This window comes from Myodes glareolus, chromosome 23 (assembly GCF_982192425.1).
Source record: "Myodes glareolus chromosome 23, mMyoGla1.1, whole genome shotgun sequence".
NCBI classification, from domain to species: Eukaryota; Metazoa; Chordata; class Mammalia; order Rodentia; family Cricetidae; genus Myodes; species Myodes glareolus.
In genome coordinates, this window is record NC_142048.1 from 49,408,582 (window position 1) to 49,420,768 (window position 12,187).

Here is a 12,187-nt window from a genome sequence, read left to right on the forward strand (position 1 = left end):
AGAGGTAACTCGGACGGTGAGTGCTTGCGAGTACTGGAGGTCCTGGACGCTATTCACATCCCCGCATGAACCAACCAACCAGCTAAACAAACAGAGAGCACGTGAATGCAGGGGAGCCAGGCCAAAGGCTGCTGCTAAGCTCCTCAAGGCTCTGGAGTAGAAGGCTGTAATTAAAGGAACTGCGGAGTAAACCTACTGCCTCAGCACAGCAGGATTTAAGGCAAGGAGGAAGGTAAAGGGGCAGGCAGCCAGTGGGAGCAGATCCCACAAACCTGCGGGCAGACCTGGAGTGGAGGGGCAGCAAGGCAGGCAGGTTCCAGCTGGCTCTTCCTGTAGTATGGAGGCAGCCCGTGTTTCTTAGCATGCGACCTCCCATGTGTGGCCACAGAGTCAAGCTCACTGTAATCTGTTGCATTCAAAGTCACAACTACTCAACATAACTAATTCCACTTGTGAGGGATCTCTGGCAAGTGGCCCTTCATGGGACACCAAGGATACACACCCAATACTGAAAAGAATTATAGGAGCAGCCACCACCCGAGCCCCCAGCACCACCAAGTGCATAGTCCCGCGTTGAAGAACCTATCACTCTCACCACAAGGAAATCACTAACGCACGCTCTGCAAGTGTCTAGGAGTATTTTAGCAATTTGTCCCAGAACACAAGCTTCCCACTAACAGATAAACCTCTTTCTGTTACATTCAAACTGGATAAATACTAATCAGCTTTTCGTTTGGGCAAGATTAAAAACTACAATGATCAAATTAATTTTAGCTTGAAAACTAGCAGGACCAGAGCACATCATTATGAATACTTCAAGGGCTCCCAGGGGCTTCTTAGCAAGGGCAAATAGAAGGTCAAGAGCTGCAGCGGTCTTGCGATGACATGAGCATCTCGGAGCATCTGCCGGAACAGAGCCCCTTCCGCTCAAGATGACAGTAGGGCCTTTTCTATTAGAATTACAGATTTCTCTTTTGCTCGGAAGGCTAAGCTTCAAAAAATGTTTCTATCTAAAAATAGCCCAGGAATTCAGTGCTATTTTCAATTCTTACATTCTTTTCCTACAAAATGCAGCACTCAAACATTTCCTTTCATCGTTGACACCTTATGTCATTTGTATTTAGAGTCAGACAACACAGAACAACAAAGAAACCTTTAGGTAAAGTTTTGTAAAATGGGAACATGACATAACTAACCCTGGGTTTGCCTCCCTCTTTGCTTATAGATGGAGATATGGGCGAACAACTGTTTTATTAAAAAAAAAATCCACATTCCTAAAAGCGGGTGTAGTTAACCGATAGAGAGATTTCTTTCGGATTCTATGCTGTTAAGCCGCTTGACTTTAAGTCATTCTACTTGAAGTGTAAACATAGTTAAAACTATGCAGGGTGACTTGTGTTCGATTCAAAGTAACACTGGAATCTTGCCTTTGCTTCAGTCTAGACTTAAGCTAGGGCTGGCCAAACTGGAAAGCAGTTCAGAGCTTTAGATACTGTTAATAACAAAGCCAACACACTTGAAATCATCCTCTAAAACAGTGGGTCTCAACCCCTTTGACAAATCTCTATGTCCAAAAATGTACATTTTGATTCATAACAGTAGCAAAATTACAGTTATAAAGTGGCAACAAAAATAATTTTATGGCCGGGATCACCAGAGCATGAGAGACTGTACTGAAGGGTCACAGAGTTAGGAAGGCTGCGAACCACTGCTTGAAGACCTTCTTCCTAAATGGGTTCTTATAAAGTTATTTTCCTTAGGCAGGGAAAGGTCTATTTTTAAGCATAAGCTTTTCCTTTAAAAAAGATATTTTCTGTCTATACATTTGGCGAGACAACGTTTGTCTCTGCAACAGATCCACTTGAGAGGGGTAGAACAGGAATTAACTTTCAACATGCGTCCCCCACAGGGGCTACCAGAGAGAAGGAAGCTTAGAAACACTGTGACATTTCTGTGTACAGAAACCATTTCTACCCATCTAACATTTTAACATTCAAAACAAGGGCTAATCTACAACTAAAGAAATAAGAATGAGAATCAAATACTTTCTCCGGGAAGAGCTGATTAAGTCAAGGTGCTCGCAGCAGCACACATGGAAAGGGATCACTGGATCACTGTTCCGACACGGACCAGTCGCAGCAGCCACACTAGTTTTCCCAAGGCACATACAATTACCATGATAGTCACTTCAGGGAGATTTAAGGTATAGAGAACAAAGAGAAATGTTAAAATTCCCAGAGTACTCACAAGTAGTTTGAAAGAAAATCTGAAGCACAGTTCTTCAGAGGTCTTCTCTCTGGATCATATAAACACAATCTGGAGTCTAAAATAGATGCCTATCTTATCAGGCCCAGCAATCACACTGCAGCTCTCTAACTTCTACTTGGGTACACAGTTTTACAACTCAGAACAAACGCTGGCTAAAATTAACTGCAGCCGAGCAGCAGGCAGGAACACGCTGGTTTGCATCATGTGGGCCGGGATTTATTCACTAGGACAACACTGGTGTCCTCTTTAATGGGACTCTGGCCAAGGGGTGTGCCCTGCCGAACAATGCACAGCATCACGACTACGCTAATTACTGAATCCAGTTGGGCACTACTGACTGACTTCAAGTCGGCTCTGCAAGCACTGACAGAGAAAAAGTGAGAAGGTCTTTTCCGGAACAGGCAAGCGCCTGGTGTTTAAGCACATTCGGGTCAGACAACTGTGACAACAAGGTGGCAGCACCGTCTGCTCTTCGTGGGACATTGGGGACATCCACTGAGGTTACCCACTGGCTTTCCGCTCTCCTTCTCTACTCCCCAAGGAGGTGCTATGAGGGCACATGGCCACTTCAACAACAAAACCCACAACCGAGAGCAAACATCTCCAGTTTACCAAACACACTGTGAAGTGCATTTCCCTGTGTGGCTAGCTACAACTAGAAGAACTGTCCTCTGTTGGAGCAAATGATCATTCTCTAAGTATACTAAAACCCAAGCAAACAGTTCAAGACTCCAAACCACTGTCAATATTTAAAAGAAAATTAGAACACAGTGCTCTCACCAACTACAACTTAGAACAAAGGCATAGACTGTGTAGCGTCTACCACGGATGATTCAGACTGATTAGTTTCAAGCATATTAGTTAGTTCCTATGGCTTACTTTGCCCTGAATGGATCTTCTCCAATTAAACCTCCAGTCACCTGCCCTTCCAACAGATACAAAGTAACTCCGCCTGGAAGACAACTGAATTACACCACCTTCCTCCAAAACCCTCTCTGACCTGACTCCACATTAACAACATGCCTAAAATCCCACGTATCTTTTCAGAGCTATTTGTTTCCTTATTAAAAAAAAACAAAAAACAAAAAAGGTCATGTTAGCTTAGACTTCAGGGGAATTACTGTACTCAACACTCCCAGGTCCAGGCTCAGGGGCTTCGGTGTCTCAACCTTCTCAACCTTCCTTTAATATTCCTACATTGTGGTGGTTCCCAACCATAAAATTATTTTGTTGCTACTTCAGAACTGTAATTTTGCTACTGTTACGAACTGTAATGTAAAGATCTGATCCACAGGATGTTTGCCATGCCACCCGCCAAAGAGGTCGCAACCCACAGGTTGAGAACCACTGCTCTATAGCTTTGCCTCTACAGCATGGATCACTACAACACAGCCCGACTCTTAAAGAGCACAGTCCATCTGTGACAAGCTTGCCCAAAGTTGCCAATGGTTAGCTTTCATTGGCATACAGTGCTAATATGATCTTCCTCATGGTGTTTATAAAGATCGCTGGTTGCGTACCTGACACTCTAGCCCCGTGACCAACCTACGCTGTTGCGGACAGGGCCCATCTACCCCACCGTATGGCAGCTAGTGAGCGCTCTAGGCCGTCTCGCCCAAAGCTTCTGGAGAAAATAAGAAAATATATAAGCTCCACTAACCAGAGAGCTAACCTCTGATTAACAGGGTTACTTTCAGCAAACTTACTCTAGAATTTTTTAATGCCAACAGAGGACACTGTGGGGCTAATTTTAACAAAAAATATTATCATCCAAAAAATGCTTGTGTTTAGTAGGAAGGTCTCTTAGCAAAAAAATTCTTTATGCTCTCATCTAGTTAAAAAAAAAAAGCTGCATTGTGAGAAACACGTTATATTTCGCATTGTAGATGATCCAGACTGCATTGTAAGGTCTATTCTGAAGCGAGAAATGCTGAGCAATTTTCTAATTCCTCTTATGTCAAATCTCCAAGTATGAGTCTGTTGTTTCCCTTAACACCCTGTTTGAAAACACAAGCACCTACTGGGAGGTAGTAGCAGTGGCACACATCTTTAATCCCAGTATTTGGGAGGAAGAGGCAGGTGAATATCAGTGAGTTTGAGGCCAGCCTGGTCTAGAGAGAATTCCAAGACAGTCAGGGCGGTTATACAGAGAAACCTTGTCTCAAAAACAAATAAAAAACCCAAAACAGAAAAACAAAGAGAATAATCACAAGAAACAACACCTATGAAGGAAACAGTGCACCTTCTAATTCACTTTAGACACTTGATTGCTTGCTTCTTCATCAGTTAAAAAAAAAATCAAAAGCTATGTGTTTGCTCTAGGTCTAGAAGAGGAGTATCAGACCCTTGACACTGAAACACAGCATTATCTGTAGAGTTCATGCTGAGAATGTGCAATCAAGTTACAAACTGTTTCATAAAAAATCTCATATTTTAAAGAAGTTTACAGTTTTGTATTGGGCCATATTCATCGTCTTCATATTCACAGAGCTCTCTGGGCTGCATCTCTCCTCAAGGATGCGAAGACTCAAGGTTTTGAACTCTGAACTTCTAAAATAAACAAAATGTCCTGTGTTCATTGTGTACTCTTCTGGAGTGTTAACTTTTTTCCCCCGTAATTTTATGAAAAGGGTCTGTGACCCCAAAGAGTAAAGAGAGCTGAGGTTAGCCTGGTAGTACTCAGGGGGAAATTGAAAGCTAAGGGAAACCAAGGCAGAGGGAGACCACTGAGAAAGGGTTAAAATAAATAAGTAAGTCAAAAGAAGGGTCTCCTTCCCAGGTATGGTATGCAGCTACAATATTGTGGGGCAATACTGTGGGGTGCTGCTGGTTCTGGCGCTAAGTGAGGGGACAGGGATGGAAGACAAACCTAGGCGATCAAGGAGTTCACATTTGGAAGTCATGTGATGATACAGGGAGCCAGGAACACAGAGGACAGAACTCAGTTCTTAAACAGAGATTATTTTTCTGATGAAATTTAAAATTTAAGATCCAGAATAAATATACATGCTATATTGTATTCTGGAGTCCTCAAAGTGTCATGGATTGTGAAAAGACGAAATTTTCCAAAAAATCTAAAAATTATATCTAGACTAACTTGCAAGGTTTCGATTCTTAGCTCTTTATATTTGATCCAAATATTGAAAGTGGTAAAGCGAGAAATTTCCAGGGTTCGCCATGGTTCTCAGGTTTTCAGAGGATTATACAAATCAAAGCCTTAACGAAGTGCATGCTTAAGAAAAACAAAAAAAAGTACCAACCCATGAGGGAAGAAATCCATCGGATAGAAGCTCTGGTGTTACTGTAAGGTACTGCCTCTGGGCCATGTGACCATAAGGACATTGCTGACTTCTGTGTCTGCTTCCTCAAGTGTTAAATGGTGACAATAATGCTGACATCAAAGGACGGGCTGAGAGCTCCCCAAGATGACTTACCACGCTGGGCCACAGGTGCTTTCAATAAATGGCTGTGGTGTTGTGACTATGTCACATCAATGGAGCACCTGGTGAAGATCAATTGGGTCTTTAACAAGTGAAGATCAAACGCTCCACTTTTAAAGCTCAACACTTCAGAATATGAAAAGTTGAAAGGAATTTCAAATGACTGCTAAGCATTCCGAGGAAACCCGAGGTGTGCGAACACTCTTTAAACGCTGTTACGGCAATAGCCTCTTTGATTTCCCTCTATTACATCACCTAGCCTTGGGTGGAATTCGAATTTGGGATCCTGGCTAGGCAATGCACATGGACACCATGCTGCAGTTGTCATAGTCTCCCTATTCACTCCAGCCTCATCACTGGGCAGTTCCTTCCCACACTGACTCTGGCTTGGCCATCGGGACACTAGCAAACAGTACCCAGAGCCTTGTTTTTGAGATGGTATATTACTCTTTAGACCAAGCTGGCCTTGAACTCACAATCCTAGTGATTTAACCTCCCAAGAGTGTATTCAGTGTCATCTTGTAGCCAAAGCTCATTAAAACATACATTGCTATTCTAGCCTTACAAATGATCACACTAGTATAATCCATAGAAAATCTTAGCAATGAATGATGAGTATCATTTATGCCAGGCGGTGGTCCCAGCACTTGGGAGGCAGACACAGGCAGATCTCTGTGAGCTTGAGGCCAGCCTAAGAGCGAGTTCCAGGACAGAATCCAAAGCTACAAAGAAACCCTATCTCAAAAAAAAAAAAAAGTATCATTTATATACACACAAACACAGAACTCTAAAAGATTAAACAGTCTTTTTTCACCATACATTTTCTGTCAGTTAAAAAAAAAAAAGAATGTCAATAACTAGGAAACTCAAGACTCACGACTGTTTAAAAAATACTTCTGATAAACGGCAATGTCACTGTAACACTGTGATGTAATTTGCATTTTTATCACAATCGATGAAAAGTTTTATTTCAATCTCTTCCCTACAAAAATATGTGCAAAAAAACCCACTTTCATTATAGTACCTATATTCTTCATATTTGAAAATTTTTTGTTTATTCCTTGAGAATTTCATACATGTATATGAAGAAGTATGCTCATATCCAGGGTAATTTTTTAAGTCTACTAGAACTCAGTTGAGCAGTTTATACTATAACAGCCATGCACTTAACCTTTTTAAGTCATTGGTTCCTGCTACTATGAAACTTGCTGGAACATTCAAGAAGCATGTGAACAGCGAGAGGCCTGTGACAAATTTTGCTCTAAGAATCATGTAACCTGCCGGGTGGTGGTGGCAGCAGAGGCAGGCAGATCTCAGTTCGAGGCCAGTCAGGTGTACAGAGTAAGTTCCAGCACAGCCAGGACTATGCAGAGGAAACCTGTCTGGGGGGCCAGGAGTTGGGGAAGAAGAACTATAAAATCTTAGCCAGGGCAGTGCACATAACCTTTTATGATATCCCAAAGGGTAAGAATTCACTCTGGGGCTGGAGAGATGGCTCAGAGGTTAAGAACACTGGCTGTTCTTCCAGAGGTCCTGAGTTCAATTCCCAGCAACCACATGGTGGCTCACCACCAACTATAGTAAGATCTGGCGCCCTCTTCTGGCCTGCAGGCCTACATGCAGACAGAACACTGTATACATAATAAATAAATAAATAAATAAAACTTTTTTAAAAAAGAGTTCACTCTTATAGGAATGTAAGAAAAGTATGTAAATTAGAAAGGATATATAGGAAGAAATGACATTTGAATTGAGGCTTCTGCAAATAGATCAAGTTTTTGTAACAAAATGATAAGGAACATTATGCAGAAGCCAGAGAGACCACAGAGAGGGAGAAATGACAGCCTGGACTCAGATTTCAGCCCCTCCAACTAATGCTTTTTTGATCTCTGCTAGGTTACTTGAGTTCTCCAAATCTACACTGTGAAGTAGTCAATGAGAGATGGGGTCTACGGCAATGATTCGGCATCGTCGTCTCTAAACGGGGATAATAATTAGAGACGCCTACCGTGTGATTATGAAGGTGAAAGGAGTTGTCTCTGGAAAGCATGCACAGGAGAGCCTGGCATAAGCATTTTGTTAAATATGTGCTTACACATGCACAATGAGGTAGAGACAATGGATGAATGCACAGACTATAGACAGATGGTCTCTCTCTCTCTCTCTCTCTCTCTCTCTCTCTCTTTCTCTCTCTCTCTCTCTTTCTCTGCATGTTTGTGTAATATCTAGGAGGGAGGGCAACCAGAGCCCTGTATGTGCTAGGCAAAAGTTCTACCACTGAGTTACATCTCCGGTTCTAAAAAGATATATATATAGATCTAGATATGTAGAGATAATTTTTAAAAAATATTTATTTTATGTGTATGTGTATATTGTGTGTGACTAAGGGTATGTAGTGTACCACATATGTGCAGGAGTCCACAGAGGCATTAGATCCCCTAGAACTGCAATCACAGGCCATTGTGAGCCTCCATATAGTTGTGCCAGTAATGGATGTTGGGTCCCCTGATAAAGCAGCAAAACTCTTAACCACTGAGCCATCTCTCCGGTCTCATGCTGATACGATCTAATCAGAACACTACCTTGGTGTAGAATGTGCTAAGTGGAATTTAATGTTCCCTTATTCCTTCTCTTGCACTCACAGATTGTTTATATTTGAGTACAAGGCTCAAATATATTTTCCCATTTCCCAACTCCAGCTTCAGGTAAGAGAAATAAGGCTGTGCCTGCTCTATTCTCAGACAGGCGGCTTCCTCCTGTCTCGTCAAGGCGGTAATTCTGTACTTGACTGTACAAGTTGCTGTGCTTGACACCGCTACACAGACACAGCACAGTGCCAGCTTCGAAGAAGGAGCAGTGATGAACGGAAAAACAAACATGGGTTTATTAGGTGCGATCTTATTCCTATCATTTATTGTTGTTTAAGCTAATGTGAAATCTTAAATGCACTATGACTGGAGATCCAGAAGCAGAGTCAGACATTGGATTTAAAGTCACAGTAATTCAAAAAGTAGACTAACAAAAGCTTATTAGTTTCAGACTAATTTTACTGGAAGTAGTGATAGGGTCTAACTAAAATTACTGTGTATGCGCGTGTGTGTGTGTGTGTGTGTGTGTGTGTGTGTGTTTGAGTTACAGTGCTGGAAACTGAGCCCAGGATATCATGCATGCTAGCCAAGTGCCCTGCCATCACCCTACATCCCCAGCCCCGAAAACACTTTTATTCTCCTGCCCTAAAAGTGATTTTGAATGCAGTATCACTGCTGGAATTAATCTTTGTTTTGAAGATAAATAGACTAAAAGTGGTTATGAAGTTCTACAAAAAAAAAAAAAACCTGATAAAGGCACTTGGAACCATGGAACCATCCCTATCCCACCATGCCAAAGGGAATACTACTTTCTGGTAATCATATTTGCATCACTGATTTGCTTAGAAGCGTAATTTGAGAAACATTGCAAAAGTAAACTTTACTGATCACAAATCAAACTTTATCACTTATTTTCTGTTGGATAAAAATCTGAATTTTAGCTAGACTGCTAATCATGTGTCCATTTCTCAGTTTACCTCATCTAACTACAGGAAAACTTAAGAACCAGACCAAAGGAAAAAAACTCAGTAATTTCCCAAATGACACTAATTATTCCATCTTTTCCTCACTATTCTTTCTGGTAATGCGGCCTGACCCTAAGGCCACCCCTACCACTGTTACACAAATGCTCTACCACTGAGTTATATCTCAGACCTTTTGGTATTTGTAATTTTCTCTTTTTTTGAGACAGGATCTCACTTGTAGTCCTGCCTATCCTGGAATGCACTCTGTAGACCAGGCTGACCTGAGACTCAGAGATCCGCTTGCCTCTGACTGTAAAATGCTAGGATTAAAGGCATGTGCCAGACTATGCCTAGCTAAGCATTTAATTTCTAATTTTTCCCTTCTTTTTGCTGTGATCAAACACGATCCATTTCCAACCGGATAACCTGAGAAGCATAGGGAAGACAGTTTAAAATCAACTTGAAATTATGGCGATGGAATGTTCTAGTTATAGCTGGCTATATCCAAAAGATGGCTACTGCCAGCAATGTACACAAGTGCATCCTCAGAAACAGAGCGATTCATGTCAAAAGTACTGTGGTGACCACTCATTTCTTAAAGCAAGAACAAGAAACAAAAACAAAACAATAAAAATCCGGAGTCAGGGGATAAGCAACTTAGCTCTAAGAACCATAATAGCTCAGTGATTATAACAATCTAGGAGGTTGTTCTCATAAACACAGAAATGGGTTCTTCCACAGGCTCTGGTTCTCAGGAAGAGTGGACAAAGAGGCCTGGGATGGGCTGGGTGTTGTAGACTACAAAATAATAGACAATTATCTATTTTAGACCTTAATGCTTTCATTGTTAAGAGTTGATTCCTATTTTTCTTTGACATCGTATTCCTCAAATTGCCAGGAGGACATACTTCCCAGTTCTTGGACTCTACCATCAGAAAGTTCTTTGACAATGACTGAGAGTTGTCCTTTTTGATTTCCACAATTGAGAACTTTTCATGTAAGCTGCACTGAAAAAAAAAGAAAAGCAGCCTTCTAAAAAAATCAGATTCTTTTAGAGATGAAAAAAAACTCCTTTAAATGATAGATGGACATACAAGAGTAACAGTCATAGATTCCAATCATTATTTTGATTTTTAAAAAGAAAAATGCTGTCCTTCTTATTCATGATTATTACAGGAACGAGCAGCTACTTGGATGGCATCTCTACTTGTTGATGAGCGCACACAGCCGTGATGAGTGCCGAGGTCACATCAGACTAGAACTTCCCCCCCACACACACACCCGTGCACCAGCTCTGAATCACTATTGCCGCTCCTGAGTGCTTTGTGGTGGTTAGTGTCCGTGACAAAGAATTGAGACAAAGGGCAAAGAAAAACTCCAGACATCCCAGGCCAATATCCAAGAGTCTTTATGATATGATTTACAAAATAAGACAATTTCTTTCAAAATCATCTTAAATTAATCCTGGGTAATGAAAAAAACAAAAGGAAGAACAAAGTCACACTTACTAGTCTTTAGAATATATAGAAAAAAGGTATTTAAAATAGCCAGGAGAAGGGTTAGTCAGCAGTTACAACACAGAGGCCCAGATGAGATCAAAATTACGAGCACACACTTACAGGAGTGTCTATATTTGCGGATCTCAGTAACTAAATTGGAATACTCTGCTGAGCCAGAGAAACAGCTGCCACTACCCTCAGGCTGACTTGAGATCACAGAACCCCTGGAGAGTCTCGGGGAGCATGACACTGCTGTCAGACTCATGAATGCACAGTGCTTGGAACTTTTTTAGTTCCAGATGACAAACTTCGTGTACTTTGATCATTCCTAATTAAAAATAATTTTTATTATTTACTTGTGCGCACATGCGCACTCGGAGGACAACTAGGAGCTTGCTCTGGAGCTCAGCCTCAGGTCATAATGCTGGCACAGGGGCTGGCACAGGGGCTGGCACAGGGGCTGGCACAGGGGCCCGGGCACTCTCACCCGCAGAGCCACTTTATGGGCCCGGTCTTTCCTTTTTGCAGAAATATGAGAAACAACAGAAGACTGCAAGCCTGCTAGGCTTCCTATTACTTCCATTTCCCATGCCCATACATTTTTCTGACCCTCTCCCACACCAGGCAGGATGTTGCTTGATCATTCATACACACACACACACACACACACACACACACACACACACTAGGGGAATAAAATCAACAGGACCGTATCTTCTAGGACTTCAGGATATTCTGGGAAAGAGATCTATAAATAATTATTAATACAGAGCCAAAGGAAGGAATGCAAGTCTCTCTGTACTGTGGAGAAGGTTCTGAATCAGAAATGCCCACAGGGAGGAAAAAGTGAAAGTTATTCTAGCAGAGGTAGCAGTATAGGAAAAGGCTGAGGCAGGGGACAGTATGTTCTAGGAAGAGAAGACGGACTAGGAATGGGGGAAGAGTGTGTTAGGGTCATCAGGCAAGACCGCTGTAGGGCACACACAAGCTAACAAGCCGGCCGTCTATCACCACGTGGCTCTGAGGCTCTCCACTCTGGATACACATTAAAATCTCCTGGGAATCTTTAAGGCAAAATACTGATGCTTATTATATGTCAGTATTGATGAACTGTTCTGGGCTGGGGCCTGAGTATCAATACTTAAAACAAAAAACTTCCCATATAATTCCAGTATGTGTCAGGGGTGAAACTCATACGCAGCTAGGATCAATACAGCTATTTACTCAGGATAATGGCATTAAAAGCTTGTTTTAAAGTTGGCAGGGTGACAGTGCAAAAGTAGAAGACAGAGAAACTTGGGGTAGCATGTGTTAGCGCACAGGCTCCTGAACACAGGCGAGGGGACGGGAACAGTTAGCCGTATTACTAACCTTTGTAGGTGACTAGAAGGTTAAGGTCCAGGAGACACAGGCATGTGTCCAAAATG

At 41.9% G+C, this 12,187-nt stretch overlaps 1 protein-coding gene across 3 annotated transcripts in view; it reads right to left on the reverse strand.

Annotated features, from left to right (window-relative positions):
• Nucleotides 1–12,187, reverse strand: part of Slc20a2 (solute carrier family 20 member 2) — a 91,919-nt gene that overhangs the window by 58,217 nt on the left and 21,515 nt on the right. Inside the window, exon 1 of one of the 3 annotated variants that reach the window (XM_085680704.2) lies at nucleotides 2,248–2,564. The exons of 1 other annotated variant lie outside the window; for it this stretch is intronic. The gene's annotated coding sequence lies outside the window, so the exon portion shown is untranslated. Of the gene's footprint in view, nucleotides 1–2,247; nucleotides 2,565–12,187 lie in introns of those variants that run through there. One more of the 3 variants, XM_048456325.3, reaches the window with a different exon arrangement.